The sequence below is a fragment of the Scylla paramamosain genome, chromosome 7, assembly GCF_035594125.1.
Source record: "Scylla paramamosain isolate STU-SP2022 chromosome 7, ASM3559412v1, whole genome shotgun sequence".
NCBI lineage: Eukaryota > Metazoa > Arthropoda > Malacostraca > Decapoda > Portunidae > Scylla > Scylla paramamosain.
The window spans coordinates 15,208,152-15,227,500 of record NC_087157.1 but is presented as its reverse complement, the minus strand read 5'-3'; positions in this window follow the sequence as shown (position 1 = coordinate 15,227,500).

Here is a 19,349-nt window from a genome sequence, read left to right as displayed (position 1 = left end):
GGCATGTGGAAGGCAGCGACTGTGGGGCAGGCTGGGATATGGAAGGCAGGAACTGTTGGGCAGGCTGGGTTATTGGAAGACGGACTGTGGGGCAGGCTGTAAAGTTTTCTCCAACACCACTGGTCGCTTTTCTCCCAATTTGGTAATGAAGATGTCCCTCAAAAAGCTAAGAAACACCACCTCAGTGATCCACCCATTTGGAGTTTTTTTGGTAAAAAGCCTCTTCAAACCTTTCCAACGCATTGAAGCGAGGATCCCTGGTGTAGGGGAAGATCAGCAGCAGTGGAAGGTACTGCCCCATGGCAAAGGAGAAGGTCAACATTGTCACCTGCTGCCGTGTGCCACTTGTGATGGAGTAGAGGTGTTTCGCTCCTGTCATGCTGATGATTTTTCTTTGTCTCTGGAGAAATGTTAAAACCACTTTCACCAGCATTAAAGATCCGGTCAGGAGAGTCAACAAAGTGGGATCGATGGTGTCCAGGTAATGTTTCATTTGCTGAAACCATTCACCTAGAGCATCCTTTGTTACGACTGCTCTCTCACAGCCAGGTGGTTGCCACATTCTTTCCTGTATCTCTGGGTGCCTCTTGAAAAAGGCTTGCATCCAGTCCTTTCCAGGGCAGTTGTCTTTGAAGACAGTCTTTGCTCTCCTAGCATCAAGGATGGTCTTCACCATGTCCTTGAGGTCGTCTTTGGTTCATCAAAAACCTCGTTGAGACACCTCAACTAGCCAGTCTACCAGCTTCTTCTCCTCCTTCGACAGCACTGTTTTGGGAGCAGCTTGCTAAGGTCTTCTGTCCTTAACCTTGCCCCCAAAAGTGGCGTAGGGGATCCCAAAATCTTTGGAGGCACCAATCAAGGACATCTTCTTGGACCTCACAAGCTTCACAGCTCTCTCCACTTGCTCCTGTGTGTAGCGTTGGGTTGATGCCATTTCAGCAAAGACTGTTGAAAAGGCGCAGAGCAAGAATGCAATTTGACATGTATGCTTCAATATAATACTTCTTCTTTTTTTCCCAAAATTATTACCCTGTTACTGTACATAAAGCGTATGTACCTCACGTCATTATTTCTTGGCATTTATAAGTGAAATGTTCAATAGTTTTCTACTTGCATGAAAACGTGCAATGTGTGTAAGTATCACTATTCAGTGCTATATTAAGCACCAAAGCCGATGCTCACTTGTTGGTAGAGTGTGGTTAACCCGCTGGTTCCCTGCGGGCATCACTCACGGCCAAGTCGCGCTCAGACAAAGACAGGCAAGATGGTGACCGAGGTAAATACCTTAATTTTGTAGTAAAAACTGATTGTCATAGTACCAAGTTAATTGCATGTATTGTTAATGAATATTGTAATATGTTGAAAGTGTTTAATATCAGTGTATAATGTTATTTTGTAAGAAATTGAGACCAAGAACTTGTTCGCAGTTCTTACGGTCATGCCTACCTCATCAATAAACGTGTCAGGGAGAACTGCCTTTCCTCGACCATACAATGATGGGTGTGATCAGTAAAACAGATCACCTGAGAGCCAATTGATGCCCAGCCGGTGCGGCTACAGTAAGAACTCGACCTACAAGCAAGAAATTGGCTCCATGTGAAACCGTAGCAAGAGTGAGTCACAGGACGAGGGGACGCTGACGTAAGCTTATAGGTTGACCTCTGAGGCCCCGGGGTCAGCTCTACCCTTGACGACAACCATTCCCTTCTACCCACTGTGCCTCGCCACCATTTTGTAGAACCCATGGTCACAGGCAAGAAAGTATAATATTATGTATGTGCACTAAATTGAGTAGCCTAAGTGAAAATTACCCACAATTAGCTAGTATTAGAGTGGTAATTTTAATTGCTCTTTCAGTGTCTCAGTATTGACACAATTAAGTTGTTAGATATGTCTGATACTGGGGAAATTAATGCTGTAGATGGCCTTAGGGAAGGTGAGGGTGAGCAAGTGGACAACGGTCAAGCATGTAATGAAGAAGTTAGTGTCAGGGAGCGAGTGCTGCCCGACAAAGGGAACCAAGGGAAGAGCAGAGTCCTGTAAGCGTAAATGGAGCAGTGTTACCAGCAAAGTTAAGAAAGGACTAAAAATTGTAATTAGCCCCTTTGAATTAGAGCCCATGTCAAGTGAAGTAATAGAGGCATTTCATCAGTATTACGTGGAATACACAAAACTGGTGGAACTAGAGCCAGAAAAGTCATAAGAGCTAAATGAAGAGCGGAAATACAACCAACAAGTTCACCATGAAATATTAGAAAGTATAGAATGTAAAAGAAAAGAGTTAAAAATTGACAAAGGATCAATTTGTTCTAGCAAACAGTCTAGGAATTTTAGAGTCTCATCTACTTCATCACGTTCATCAGCACAAAGAAAGCAAGAAGCAGCAGCAAAGGTAGCCAGACTTAGAAAGGAAATGGAATATCATGATAGTTTAGCAGAGGCAGAAGGAATGTTCTCAAAGAAAAAGAAAGAGAGAGATTTAGCAGTCGCTAGTGCAGAACTTAATGCTCTTAGCTTAGTTGAAGAAGAAGTAAAAATGCTTCCAGGTAATGATGAAAGTGTAGAGAAGCAAAGTTATCTTCAACAATACATAGAGTCACAAAATGAAATAAAAGCACAAGCAATTGCAAATCAACAAAGTGACAATGCCATGCCTCACATGTTACATTCCATGACCCACAGGAACCTTCTTGCAATACAGATAATGAATTGATGACAAATGAAGTAGATGGACAAATATTTAGTGAACCTCAGGCAATAAATCTCAACCCTACAACTCAAAGTCTTGTACCAAGCTCTCGTAGACACAATCATAATGACAACATGCTTAATAATGTGAGACAGAATCATCAATCCTTTTCCCATCCTGGGGGAACCTTTGCAATCAACATACCTGATCCCAAGTGGAGCCTCCCTCCAATAGAGCCTAACACTTTTGATGGAGAACCCATGGAATTTCCAAGTTGGTTGAAAAACTTTGAAACTTATGTAGAGTCTAAAACTTCTATTGGTAGAGAGAGACTTGCCTACTTAGACAGGTATACAACTGGTGAGGCAAAGGATGCCATTAAAATGTTAATGCACTTTAACTCTGATGCTGACTATGTGCAAGCAAAGAAAATTCTTAGGGATAGATTTGGAAACAAAAGCATCATAGCTGATGTTTACACAAAATAGTTAATGAATTGGCTACCAATCTCTCCACATAATGGTCCAGCATTAACAGCATTCTCAGATTTTTTGAAGTGCTGTTTAGCTCCAATGAAACACACTTCTCATTTGTCATTTCTGAATGACCCGAGAGAGCAGAGAAAGGTGCTTGCAAAACTCCCTGAACATATTGTTCATGACTGGAGAAAGCAAGTAATGATACATCTTGATACTAACAGTAATAACAACACTCCTAGTAGCGATGAAGAGCACCACCCACCCTTTGAAATGTTATGTGAATTTGTCCGGAAAGAGGCAAAACGAGCAAGCAATCCCTTTGTTTCCTGGGATTCAGTAAATAGGGAAGTAAATGATTGGATCAAAACTCAAACAAGGACAACCAATTGGAAACCAAGGGAATCAAACATCATGACAAAGAATAGAGGGAGTAGAACTTTCATGGCTAAAGCAATTGAGGAAAAACCAATGTGGTCATTCCAAAGTAAAGTAAATGTACAAGCCAACAAACAGTATCCCAAGGACCAGGAAGGGAAAGGACGATTCTGTCACTACTGTACAAAGGATCATGATTTAGATGATTGCAAGGAATTTGCCAAACTTGATGGTAATACTAGGTACAAATTTGCTAAAGAAAAATGGTTATGTACAGGGTGCCTAAAAATGGGTCACAAAGGAAAGGATTGTAGAAGAAGGAAAGTTTGTAAAGTATGTCAGAGATACCATCCCACAGCTCTTCACAATGATGATATGACAAGAACTGAGAGCCAAAGGGTGCCAGCACAAGCAACTCAGCCTAAAGAGGATAAACCCACAGTAATAGCAAATAAGGTCAAAGTTACAGAATCAGTGACACATGACATGCACACCATGATACTTCCTGTATGGTTGCATCATGTTAGTAATGAAGAAAATAAAGTTTTAGTGTATGCCCTGCTGGATGAGCAGTCTGATGCTTCATTCATCAAGGAAAGCACTCTGAATAAATTGGGAGTTAGCAGACAATCAGTGTCACTTAATATCCACACAATAAGTGGAAAACAAATCACTGATTCATGGACTTAAAGTAAGAGGTTATAATGAAGAAGTGGAAATATCAATCCCTTCAGCACATTCAACAGAAAACATTTCAGCTGGACGGAGTCAGATACCAAGGCCCGAGACTGCTTGTGACTGACCCCACTTAAAGGCAATCTCTGACAAACTAGTGAAATATGACCCAAACGTTGACATAGGACTCCTCATTGGTCTTGATTTTGCAGAAGCCATTATGGCAGAAGAGCAAATAGCAGGTGATAGCAAGAAGCATCCCTATGCTCGTAGGACAGAGCTAGGTTGGGGGATCATTGGTAGAATCTCACCCCATTCAAGTCCATTGGAGGATACAGTGGTAGTCTACAGAACAGCGACACAAGAAGTAGAAATCAATGAAGAAAAGAGGGTTAATTTCTTAATGGTTCCTACTAAAACCAAAGAGATGATTAATCCTACTCAAGTGAGAGATATGTTTGAACTTGACTTCAGTGATAGAAAGTCAGCTGACACTCCATTATCATATGAAGATAAAAGGTTTATGAGTAAGATGAAAGAAGGAGTACATCAGCTGAAGGATGGCTATTATGAGTTGCCCCTTCCTCTTAAAGATGATAATGTCAAGTTTCCTAGCAACAAACTATTAGCAGAGCAGAGACTCAATAAGTTAAGAGCTAAACTTGGGAAGGATGATCAACACAAAGATGATTACAAAGTGTTCATGGATGATATGATTACAAAAGGTTATGCAGAGGTTGTACCGACAAAGGATTTAGTTAGGAATGATGGTAAGGTCTGGTACATTCCACATCATGGAGTCTATCATCCTAGAAAGCCAAAGAAGTTGAGAGTTGCCTTTGACTGTAGTGCAAACTACAGGAACCAGTCATTAAACAGCCACCTGTTACAGGGCCCAGACCTCACCAACAAACTTATTGGAGTGTTGTGTAGGTTTAGGCAAGAAAGCATTGCACTTGTATGTGATATAGAAGTAATGTACCATCAAGTGAAGGTCAACCCAGAACACAGAGACATGTTAAGATTCCTTTGGTGGGAAAATGGTGACCTTAATAATGAGATAGCTGAATACAGGATGACAGCTCACCTGTTTGGAGCTACATCATCTCCAAGTGTAGCCAACTTTGTACTTAAGAAAGCTGCAGATGACTACAGGTGTGGATCTGATGCATCCAAGTTTGTAAGAAACAACTTTTATGTTGATGATGGTTTGAAGTCAGTAGCTAAAATGGATGAAGCTGTCACTCTTATTCAGCAGAGCAAAGAATTATGTTACAAGGGAGGTTTTAACCTTCATAAGTTCTTGTCAAACAACAAAGATGTATTAGCTGCAATTTCTCCTCATGAGAGAGCAGATGGAATTAAAAGTTTGGATTTTAGTAAGAATGAAGACACACTGCCTATAGAAAGAACTTTGGGAGTTGAGTGGTGCATAGAATCTGACACATTTCAATCTAGAATAAAATTGAAAGACAAGCCACTCACCAGGAGAGGCATTCTGTCAACAGTGAGCTCTATATATGATCCATTAGGTCTAGTGTCACCTCTCATACTGACTGGAAAGCAAATTTTACAAGAATTATGTAAGAATGCAGTTGAATGGGATAATGAGGTGCCAGATTATGTCAAACCTAAATGGATGAAATGGAAGGATGAGCTGCACAAACTAAATCAGTTAAAGGTACCTAGATGCTACAAAGCTGATGACTTTGGGAAGTAGAAAAGGTTGAACTCCATCACTTTTCAGATGCCTGTCAGGAGGGATATGGCCAGTGCTCATATATTAGATTAATTAGCAAGACTGGCCAAATTCATTGTGCATTAGTAATGGCAAAGTCACGTGTCACACCTCTAAAAACCATGACAATTCCCAGACTAGAACTAGCAGCAGCAGTGGTGTCAGTTAAAATCCATAAACTCTTGAAGGGAGAACTTGAGTATAATAATGTGGAAGAAGTATTTTGGGCAGACAGCAAAGTAGTCCTTGGTTACATTGCAAATGAAGCAAAGAGATTCCATGTATATGTTGCAAATAGAGTAGAAACAATTAGAGATCACACTTCACCAGATCAGTGGAAATTTGTAGAGACACAGTATAACCCAGCAACTCATGCATCTAGAGGCATGACAGCGGATGAATTGTGCAATAGCAAGATCTGGTGGAACGGCCCAGAATTCCTTTGGCAATGTAGCAAAATGGATAGCCATTCCCAGTACAAGGTCATAAATGAGAATGATCCTGAAGTGAAGAAAGTTGTATGCCATGCTGTAGGGACACAGCAGCCCACAGATATACTAGAAAGACTTGAGTATTTTTCTGATTGGTTTAAAGCAAAGAGGGCAGTTGCTGTATGCCTCAAGCTTCTGAACAGTTTCAGAAGAAAAGGTGATGGCACTACTAAAGTAAAGGGAGACACATATGAGCCAGTAAATGTAGCACAAGTGTCAGAAGCTGAAAATGAAATTATAAAACAACTGCAAGCAAAGGCATTCCAAAAGGAGATAAATGTACTGAAATCATCTGCTAACCATAATTCTTTAATTAAAGGAGACAATGGCAAGGGAACAAAAGTGATAGACAAGACCAGTTCCCTCTATAAATTAGATCCCTTCATTGACAAAAATGGTATCATGAGAGTAGGAGGAAGATTGAGGCTTTCTAATCTGACAGATGAATCCAAACATCCAGTCATCCTCCCCAAAACATCACACATAACCCAGCTGATAATATGCCACCATCACAAAAAGACAAATCATCAAGGCAGGGGCATAACTTTAAATTAAATCAGGTCATGTGGATACTGGATAGTAGGAGGATCATCCCTAGTATCAAGGCACATTTCAAAGTGTATTATCTGTCATAAAGTTAGAAGTACAACACAGGGACAGAAGATGGCAGACCTGCCTATTGACAGACTAGAACCATCACCTCCTTTTACATACTCAGCAGTAGATTTCTTTGGCCCTTTCTATGTCAAAGAGGGGCGTAAAGAGCTTAAAAGATATGGAGTGCTCTTTACTTGCATGGCATGTAGAGCTGTGCACATAGAGACAGCCAACAGCATGGATACAAGTTCCTTCCTAAGTGCATACCGTCACTTTGTAGGATGAAGAGGGCCCGTAAGACAGTTGAGATGTGACCAAGGAACTAACTTTGTAGGAGCCAAATCAGAGTATGAGAAATGCTTGAAAGAATTAAATAACAATAAAGTCAGACAAGAACTCATGAAAGATCAGTGTGACTGGATTGTTTTTAACATGAATGTACCCAATTCCAGTCACATGGGAGGTGTTTGGGAGAGGCAGATACGCACAGTGAGAAATGTATTCTCTGGGTACCATGCTTGATCAGCATGGTACCCAGTTAGATTACCAAGATCTGAGAACCTTCTTAGTTGAAGCTGAGAATATAGTTAATGGTCGTCCTCTAACTGTGGACCATCGGAAAGTCCTATACCGTTGACACCCAGTAATTTGTTAACTATGAAAACAAAGGTAGTACTGCCTCCTCCAAGCATTTTCATTAAGAAGGACCTGTACTGCATAAAGAGATGGCGCAGAGCACAATACCTGGCCAACCAGTTCTGGTCCAGGTGGAAAAAGGAGTATGTGCAATTCCTACAACTTAGAAATAAGTGGACAACACCAAAGAGGAATCTCAGTGTAAATGACATAGTTATCATCAAGGATCAGAATGTAGCAAGGAACCAGTAGAAACTGGGAAGAGTAACAGAAGTATCTCCTGATCATGATGGCCTAGTAAGAAAGGTTAAGGTCCTGGTGTCAGACTGTAATCTCGACAACCAGGGAAGAAGCATAAAGGCAAACAGGCCCTTCATAGAGAGGCCAATACATAGTCTAGTATTGCTGTTAGAAGGTAATGCATAATAAGAGACCGGAGCATCCCCGCCAAGGAGCCAGTGTAACAAAACATATTATGTGCTAATCCTAGTTTTAAGGTACATACTAATGTTAATTTAAGGTAAATTGTTACACAATTTAGGGGATCCATGTTACTGTACGTAAAGCGTATGTACCTCACGTCATTATTCCTCGGCATTTATAAGTGAAATGTTCAATAGTTTTCTATTTGCATGAAAACGTGCAATGTGTGTAAGTATCAGTATTCAATGCTATATTAAACACCAAAGCCGATGCTCACTTTTTGGTAGAGTGTGGTTAACCCGCTGGTCGCCTGCGGGCATCACTCACGGCCAAGTCGCACTCAGACAAAGACGGGCAGGATGGTGACCGAGGTAAATACTTTAATTTTGTAGTAAAAACTGATTGTCATATTGCCAAGTTAATTGCATGTATTGTTAATGAATATTGTAATATGTTGAAAGTGTTTAATATCAGTGTATAATGTTATTTTGTAAGAAATTGAGACCGAGAACTTGTTCACAGTTCTTACAGTCATGCCTACCTCATCAATAAACGTGTCAGGGAGAACTGCCTTTCCTCGATCCTACGATGATGGGTGTGATCAGTAAAACAGATCACCTGAGAGCCAATTGATTCCCAATCAGTGCGGCTACATACCCTTTCCTGTCATTTTCTGCTTTTCAAGTCAAAACTGCTTGTGTGTAGCAACTCATGTATGCTTTCCACAATAACATAAAACATATTGAAAATGCAGATAATCTAGGAGAAGACAGAAATAAAGTAAGCACACTAGCCTGATAATGCCTTACCCTGGTTGACACGCTACACACTAAGGGCGTTTATGGCGGGTTTACGTGTTACCCCACGCAATCTCTTATTTGTTGAGGCTAGACATGTTTATCCTCAACCATTTGACAGTCATGCATTATAACAATAAATTCATTGACAATCTATGTTAGTTTTGTATCAAAATAGGTGGCAGTGACTAACACTGACATTCATATATACTATCGAAACAGTTAGCGGAACTCCACCTACCTCAGTTACGGTGGAAGACACAATGCCTTGTTCTCTCTGGCGCACACAGAACAGTGGAAGGGTACTGGCGGGAAAATTTTAACTTAGTCCCGTCAGTTCCACTCTGTTTATGTGTTATGGGACTTTAAGCGGGACTTAGTTCACAGACCCTCCAGTACTCTATCTTTCTTATTATTACTTTGTTTTTATTTATATTATTGTCATAATTCTGCTTTTAATAGTTATTATCATTATTATTATATCTCAATCTTCTATATGCTTTTATTATTCTCTTTCTTCTTCCTCCCCTTCCTCTTCTTCTTATTCTTATTCTTATTATTGTAATTATTATATTTTATTATTATTATCACTATGATTTCAAAATGTTGTTTAGAAAACTCGTCAAATGTCGAATCTGTCGCTGATAGCCAAGGAACTTGTGTAGAATCCTTGCTGATAGCTCAGCACGCACCACGATGACACACATGCGCACACACACTATTGTTATTATTGTTGTTGTTGTCATTATGCTCATACAGAGTGGAAAGAAACCAACATTGGTTCGGAGGTTCAGCTACGTGTTTTGTTATCAATTACTTACAAAAGTATGGCCAGTCAGTCTGCCTATATAGGGTCCACCGTGACCCCAACGAAGACGTGCCTTACTGCTTGGCACATGTCATTTGCTAGCTAGGTGCAACTCCACTATCTGCAGCCCCTTCCTATCCCACCACCTACTGGCACTGCCAAAAAGACAAAAGGACTGTCATGCTCACCATCCAAACTGATTTTTTTTTTTTATCTGTTTCTGCATTGTCTTATTGCGGACTCTTGCCCAGCTGCACTCTCCAGCAGCAGGTAATCCCCACCGTCAGCAGGATATTTTCCTCTGCTCAGTTTTTCCTCTGGTTGGGACTCTGGTACCACAGCAGAAACCTCTCGGAGGCTTCTCCAGCCTCTCTCTCTCTCTCTCTCTCTCTCTCTCTCTCTCTTTTATTTAAACAAAAAATTTACATCAGGCTTAAAACAACATGTTTTTTTATGCTGTTATTTGAAAAGCTTATACTTAAATGTAAAGAAAAAAATATATACAAAAGCGAACTCATCCTACTATATATATATATATATATATATATATATATATATATATATATATATATATATATATATATATATATATATATATATATATATATATATATATATATATATATATATATATATATATATATATATATATATATATATATATATATATATATATATATATATATATATATATATATATATACACAACACTAGTGTGGGAGTTTGTGTTTTACGCCACCAGTGTGCAGCCACTTTCACTTGCTGGAGTGTCATTGTCTGTGTATCACTCCTGGCTGTCGTAAACACATTCCACAGTCTGGATGTTCTGGCTGTGTAAGAGCGCTGGTGCTGCCTCGAGTAAGATCAAGGCACTTGCACCAGCATGTCACTGGAGGTGGTGGTCCTGGACTCCCTCTGGACAGCTCGTGGTGGGAGCTCTCTCTCTCTCTCTCTCTCTCTCTCTCTCTCTCTCTCTCTCTCTCTCTCTCTCTCTCTCTCTCTCTCTTTCTCTCAGCAGAGTCCTCACAGCTAGCTACCTCCAGGGTCCTTTTTAGGCCAGCACCCTGGCCTCCAGCAGACACCTTACAGGTTGTCTGACTTCTCAGGCACAAGATCCATGGGCACAAACAAGACTGATATATGTAAGTCCAAGGAAAGGATGAGCATGTCTTACTACACCCATTCACATTTATTCATGTACTTATATATATATATATATATATATATATATATATATATATATATATATATATATATATATATATATATATATATATATATATATATATATATATATATATATATATATATATATATATATATATATATATATATATATATATATATATATATATATATATATATATATATATATATATAAATACATAAATAAATATATATATATATATATATATATATATATATATATATATATATATATATATATATATATATATATATATATATATATATATAAACATTTAAACATTTATCAATAGCCAATAAAGTCAGTATATTATATGTTTTATATATACATTAATATTAGGCCAGCCTTTTTATAAGCATAAGCTTTTCAGGCACAAAATATTAAAAATCTTAATAATAACAAACAATAATAATAATAATAATAATAATAGAAGTAATAATAGTTAAGAAAAATTAATTAATTATTAAACATACGATAATTACTCCCAGTAAGATCTAAAGCACTGTTCAGGGGGTGCTGTGAACTTATCATTAAACCCAGCTGTGAACTCACTGAACGTTTCCCTTTGTATCTCACAACATAAGGGGGCAGTCACAGCCTGCCCTCTAAAGACAACTCTCTTCCTCCACACAAAACTACAAGCACCTAATAACACACACACACCCTTCACTCAAAAATTTTAAAATCATCATGGTGACTCCTACACCAGCCTTGGAGTCCCTATCTGGGGAGGGGATCATAATTGTCCCCAGGTCGGACTGCCTTTCTGTCGACGACCCTAAGTGTCTTGACACCCCCCTCAACTTTTTCTTCATTAACTTCTGCAACATTCGCAGTCTAAGATCTAATTTTCAATCTGTAGAACATCACCTCTCCTCTTCTAAACCTCATCTTCTTTTCCTTGCTGAAACTCAGGTGACTGAGGCAACTAACAGTAGCCCCTTTTCTGTTCCCTCCTACTTTTTCTATCCTCATTTTCGATCCAAAGCTGGATGCTGCGTTTATGTGCACAATGACTTAACCTGCTCTCGTGCCCACGCTCTTGAATCTTCCAAGTTTTCCACCATCTGGCTACGACTACAGAGTCACTCTCATACTAAATTTATCTGTGCTGTATACCTCTCACCTAACTCCTCTGACTATAAGAAATTCTTTGACTACTTAACTTCCAAAGTGGAGCACATTCTGACCCTCTTCCCTTTTGCAGAGATCTCCATTCTTGGAGACTTCAATGTTCACCATCAGCTTTGGCTTTTCTCTCCCTTCACTGACCATCCTGGTGAACTAGCCTACAACTTTACTATCCTCCATGACCTAGAACAACTGGTGCAACACCCTACTCATATTCCTGACCGTCTTGGAGATACGCCCAACATTCTTGATCTTTTCCTGACCTTTAATTCTTCTGCATGTGCTGTCACCCTTTCTTCTCCGTTGGGCTCCTCTGATCACAATCTCATATCTTTATCTTGTCCTATCGCTCCAATCTTTCCTCAGGATCCCCCTAAGTGAAGGTGCCTCTGGCATTTTGCCTCTGCTAGTTGGGGGGACCTGAGGAGGTATTTTGCTGATTTTCCTTGGAATGACTACTGTTTCCATGTCAGAGACTTGTCTTTGTATGCTGAGCGCATAACAGAGGTGATAGTGTCTGGCATGGAGGCATACATTCCTCACTCATTTTCTCGTCCTAAACCTTCTAAACCTTGGTTTAACACAGCTTGTTCTCGTGCTATACATGATAGAGAGGTGGCCCATAAAAGTTACTTAAGCCTTCCATCACCAGAATCTCATGCACTTTATATTTCTGCCCGGAACCATGCCAAGTCTGTTCTCCAACTAGCCAAAAACTCCTTCATTAACAGAAAATGTCAAAACCTTTCAAGATCTAACTCCCCTCGTGTTTTTGGGCATCTAGCCAAAAACATCTCCGATAACTTTGCTTCTTCTTCTTTTCCTCCTCTATTTCAACCAGATGGCACCACTGCTATTACATCTATTTCTAAAGCTGAACTCTTCGCTCAAACCTTTGGTAAAAACTCTACCTTGGATGATCCTGGACTTGTTCCTCCCTCTTCTCCACCCTCTGACTACTTCATGCCACCTATTAAAATTCTTCGCAATGATGTTTTCCATGCCCTCGCTGGCCTAAACCCTCGGAAGGCTTATGAACCTGATGGGGTCCCTCCTATTGTTCTCCGAAACTGTGCCTCCGTGCTTGCACCTTGCCAAGTCAAACTCTTTCGGCTCTGTCTGTCAACATCTATCTTTCCTTCTTGCTGGAAGTTTACCTACATTCAACCTGTTCCTAAAAAGGGTGACCGTTCTAATCCCTCAGACTACCGTCCTATTGCTTTAATTTCCTGCCTATCTAAAGTTTTTAAATCTATCCTCAACAGGAAAATTCTTAAACATCTATCACTTCACAACCTTCTATCTGATCGCCAGTATGGGTTCCGTCAAGGTCGCTCTACTGGTGATCTTCTGGCTTTCCTTACTGAGTCTTGGTCATCCTCTTTTAGAGATTTTGGTGAAACTTTTGTTGTTGCCTTGGACATATCAAAAGCTTTTGATAGAGTCTGGCACAAAGTTTTGATTTCCAAACTACCCTCCTACAGTTTCTATCCTTCTCTCAGTAACTTCATCTCAAGTTTATTTTCTGACCGTTCTATTGCTGCTGTGGTAGACAGTCACTGTTCTCCTAAATCTATTAACAGTGGTGTTCCCCAGGGTTCTGTCCTGTCACCCACTCTCTCCTTATTATTCATTAATGATCTTCTAAACCAAACTTCTTGTCCTATCCACTCCTACACTGATAATACCACACTGCACTTTTCCACGTCTTTTCATAGACGTCCAACCCTTCAGGAGGTAAACATATCACACAGGGAAGCCACAGAACGCTTGACTTCTGATCTTTCTAAAATTTCTGATTGGGCAGAGCAAACTTGGTATTGTTCAATGCCTCAAAAACTCAATTCCTCCATCTATCAACTCAACACAACCTTCCAGACAACTATCCCCTCTTCTTCAATGACACTCAACTGTCCCCCTCTTCTACACTGAACATCCTCGGTCTGTCCTTTACTTATAATCTGAACTGGAAAGTTCACATCTCATCTCTAGCTAAAACAGCTTCTATGAAGTTAGGTGTTCTGAGACGTCTCCGCCAGTTTTTCTCACCCCCCCCCCCAGCTGCTAACTCTGTACAAGGGCCTTATCCGTCCATGTATGGAGTATGCCTCACATGTCTGGGGGGTTCCACCCATACTGCTCTTCTAGACAGGGTGGAATCAAAAGCTTTTCGTCTCATCAACTCCTCTCCTCTAACTAACTGTGTTCAGCCTCTCTCTCACCGCCGCATTGTTTCATATCTAGCTGTCTTCTACCGCTATTTTCATGCTAACTGCTCTTCTGATCTTGCTAACTGCATTCCTCCCCTCCTCCCGCGGCCTCGCTGCACAAGACTTTCTTCTTTCACTCACCCCTATTCTGTCCACCTCTGTAACACAAAAGTTAACTAGTATTCTCAATCATTCATCCCTTTCTCTGTTAAACTCTAGAACTCCCTGCCTGCTTCTGTTTTTCCACCTTCCTGTGACTTGAATTCCTTCAAGAGGGAGGTTTCAAGACACTTATTCATCAATTTTTGACGATTGCTTTGACCCTTTTATGGGACTGGCATTTCAGTGGGCATATTTTTTTATTGGATTTTTGTTGCCCTTGGCCAGTGTCCTTCCTACATAAAAAAAAAAAAAATACAAATTACAGACTACTAAACACAACTAGAATTTATAATGAAAGTAGAATATAAACTAAAAGAAACAAAGCAAAATGAATACACAATAATAGACAAAAAAATAATAATAAATAAATAAATAAATGAATATATAAACAGGAAAAGAAAAACACTTAATGTAGAGCAAATTTAATACAATACAACACACAGTACAATATAAGGAACAGAAGGAGAAAAGATGATATTAGGTCAAACTGAAGGAAAAAAAAGGCAATCTTGTCATATAAGAATTAATAAGAATTCAACAGATTACACTTAAGTTTGTTTTTAAAATTGTAGAGAGGGGAGCATTCTTAATATCCTGAGGAAGAGAATTCCATATTAAAGGTCCTAAGTACATGGTGGAGTGCTGGAAGAGTGTAAGGCGATGGGATGGAAGGCAAAGTTCTTCTCTATATCGTGTGGGATATTTATAAAAAGGAAGTGAGGCACTGATCTGATTTTTGTACATACAGTTTGCAATTGAAAGTTTAGTTATATCTTACAGTTTAAGAATTGTGTTTTTAAATAGCAGAGTGGTGTGTTCGAGATAAGAACTTTTTGTGATAATTCTGATGATTTTCTTACGTAGTCTGTCCAGGCATGTCAGATGGGTGGCATAAGTGGTACTCCAAATAAGATTACAGTAAAGAAGGTGCGGATATATATGTGCATAATACAAGGTTTTCAGTATTCCATAGGGCATAAAATCTCTCAGTCTATACAGCATTGCAGTGCTTCTTGAAAGTTTGATAGATAATGATTTATATGGGATTTAAGGTTAAGGTTTTTGTCAAACATGACTCCCAAAAACTTAAAACTGGTTGTTCTACTTATAATGTTATTATTGATAATTGATTCAGGCAAGAGAGCATTTATTTTATTAGAAAATAACATATAGTAAGTTTTATTGGTATTAATAGTAAGTCTATTACTTAGGTATCAGTTATGTAATTTGTTGAGATCTTGATTAACTTGTAAAAATAATGTTTCATTACTTGAGTTTGTGAAATACAAGGTCATGCCATCAGCAAAGAGGATGGTATTAACCATATATATATATATATATATATATATATATATATATATATATATATATATATATATATATATATATATATATATATATATATATATATATATATATATATATATATATATATATATATATATATATATATATATATATATATATATATATATATATATATATATATATTGTAGCTGCACCAACAAGGCTTCATTAACTCTCAGGTGATCTGTTTTACTGATCACACCCATCATCGTAGGATCGAGGAAAGGCAATTCTCTCTCTCTGACGTTTATTGATGAGGTATGCATGACCATAAGAAATGTGAACAAGTTCTCTGTCTCAATTTCTTACAAATAACATTATACACTGATATTAAACACTTTCAACATATTACAGTGTTCATTAACAATACATGCAATCAACTTGGCACTATGACAATCAGTTTTTACTACAAAATTAAAGTATTTGCCTCAGTCACCATGCTGCCCATCTTTGTCTGAGAGCGACTTGGCCGTGAGTGATGCCCGCAGGCGATCAGTGGGGTAACAACACTCTACTATCAAGTGAGCATCTGCTTTGGTGTTTAATATAGCACTGAATACTGATAATTACACATATTACATGTTTTCATGCAAATAAAAAACTATTGAATATTTCACTTATTATTACTGAGGAATAATGACGTGAGGTACAGTAACATGGCTCCCCTAAATTGGGTAACAATTTACCTTAAATTAACATTAGTATGTACCTTAAAACTAGGATTAGCACATAATATGTTTTGTTACACTGGCTCCTTGGCAGGGATGCTCCAGTCTATTATTATGCGTTACCTTCTAACAGCAATTCTAGACTATGTAATGGCCTCTCTATGATGGTCCTGTTTGCCTTTGTGCGTCTTCCCTGGTTGTCAAGATTACAGTCTGACACCAGGACCTTAACCTTTCTTACTAGGCCATCATGATCAGGAGATATTTCTGTTACTCTTCCCAGTTTCCACTGGTTCCTTGCTACATTCTGATCCTCGATGATAACTATGTCATTTACACTGAAATTCCTCTTTGGTATTGTCCACTTATATCTTCCACATTATTATACTCAAGTTCTCCATTCAAGAGTTTATGGATTCTAATTGACACCACTGCTGCTGCTTATTCTACTCTGGGAATTGTCATGGTTTTTAGAGGTGTGACATGTGACATCACCATTACTAATGCACAATGAATTTGGCCAGTCTTGCTAATTAATCTAATATATGAGCAGTGACCTTATCCCTCTTGGCAGGCATCTGAAAAGTGATTTTAACCTTTTCTGCTTCCCCAAAGTCATCAGCTTTGTAACATCTAGGCACTTTTAGCTGGTCTAGTTTGTGCAGCTCATCCTTCCATTTCATCCATTTAGGTTTGACATAATCTGGCACCTCATCATCCCATTCAACTGCATTCTTACACAGTTCTTGTAAAATTTGCTTTCCAGTCAGTATGAGAGGTGACACTAGACCTAATGGATCATATATAGAGCTCACTGTTGACAGAATGCCTCTCCTGGTGAGTGGCTTGTCTTTCAGCTTTATTCAAAATTGAAATGTGTCAGATTCTGTGCACCACTCAACTCCCAAAGTTCTTTCTATAGGAAATGTGTCTTCATTTTTTACTAAAATCCAAACTTTTAATTCCATCTGCTCTCTTGTGAGGAGAAATTGCAGCTAATACATCTTTGTTGTTTGACAAGAACTTATGAAGGTTAAAACCTCCCTTGTAACATAATTCTTTGCTCTGCTGAATAAGAGTAACAGCTTCATCCATTGTAGCTACTGACTTCAAACCATCATCAACATAAAAGTTGTTTCTTACAAATTTGGCTGCATCAGATCCACACCCATAGTCATGTGCAGTTTTCTTAAGTGCAAAGTTATCTACACTTGGAGATGATTTAGCTCCAAACAGGTGAGCTGTCATCCTGTATTCAGCTATCTCATTATTAAGGTCACCATTTTTCCACCGAAGGAATCTTAACATATCTCTGTGTTCTGGGTTGACCTTCACTTGATGGTACATTGCTTCTATATCACATACAAGTACAATGCTTTCTTGCCTAAACCTACACAACACTCCAACAAATTTGTTGCTAAGGTCTGGGCCTTGTAACAGGTGACTGTATAGTGACTGGTTCCTGTAGTTTAGACTACAGTCAAAGACAATTCTCAACTTCTTTGGCTTTCTCGAATGATAGACTCCATGATGTGGAATGTACCAGACCTTACCCTCATTCCTAACTAAATCCTTTGTCGGTACAACCTCTGCATAACCTTTGGTAATCATATCATCTATAAACACTTTGTAATCACCTTTGTGTTGATTATCCTTCTCAAGCTTAGCTCTTAACTTATTGAGTCTCTGCTCTGCTAATAGCTTGTTGTTTGGAAGCTTGACATTATCATCTTTAAGAGGAAGGGGCAACTCATAATGGCCATCCTTCAGCTGATGTACTCCTTCTTTCATCTTACTCATAAACCTTTTATCTTCATATGATAATGGAGTGTCAGCTGACTTTCTATCACTGAAGTCAAGTTCAAACATATCTCTCACTTGAGAAGGATTAATCATCTCTTTGGTTTTAGTAGGAACCACTAAGAAATTAACCCTCTTTTCTTCATTGATTTCTACTTCTTGTGTCACTGTTCTGTAGACTACCACTGTACTCGTATCCTCCAATGGACTTGAATGGGGTGAGATTTTACCAATGATCCCCCAACCTAGCTCTGTCCTACGAGCATAGGGATGCTTCTTGCTATCACCTGCTATTTGCTCTTCTGCCATAATGGGTTCTGCACAATCAAGACCAATGAGGAGTCCTATGTCAACATTTGGGTCATATTTCATTGGTTTGTGAGATTGCCTTTAAGTGGGGCCAGTCACAAGCAGTCTCGGGCCTTGGTATCTGACTCCGTCCAGCTGAAATGTTTTCTGTTGAATATGCTGAAGGGATTGATATTTCCACTTCTTCATTATAACCTCTTACTTTAAGTCCATGAATTTTGATAGAATCAGTGATTTGTTTTCCACTTATTGTGTGGATATTGAGTGACACTGATGGTCCGCTAACTCCCAATTTATTCAGAGTGCTTTCCTTGATGAATGAAGCATCAGACTGCTCATCCAGCAGGGCATATACTAAAACTTTATTCTCTTCATTACTAACATGATGTAACCATACAGGAACTATCATGGTGTGCATATCATGTGTCACTGATTCTGTAACTTTGACCTTATTTGCTACTGCTGTGGGTTTATCATCTTTAGGCTGAGTTGCTTGTGCTGGCACCTTTTGGCTCTCAGTTCTTGTCATGTCATCATTGTGAAGAGCTGTTGGATGGTATCTCTGACATACTTTACAAACTTTCCTTCTTCTATAATCCTTTCCTTTGTGACCCATTTTTAGACACCCTGTACATAACCATTTTTCTTTAGCAAATTTGTACCTAGTATTACTATCAAGTTTGGCAAATTCCTTGAAAAAATCTAAATCATGATCCTTTGTACAGTAGTGACAGAATCGTCCTTTCCCTTCCTGGTCCTTGGGATACTGTTTGTTGGCTTGTACATTACTTTACTTTGGAATGACCA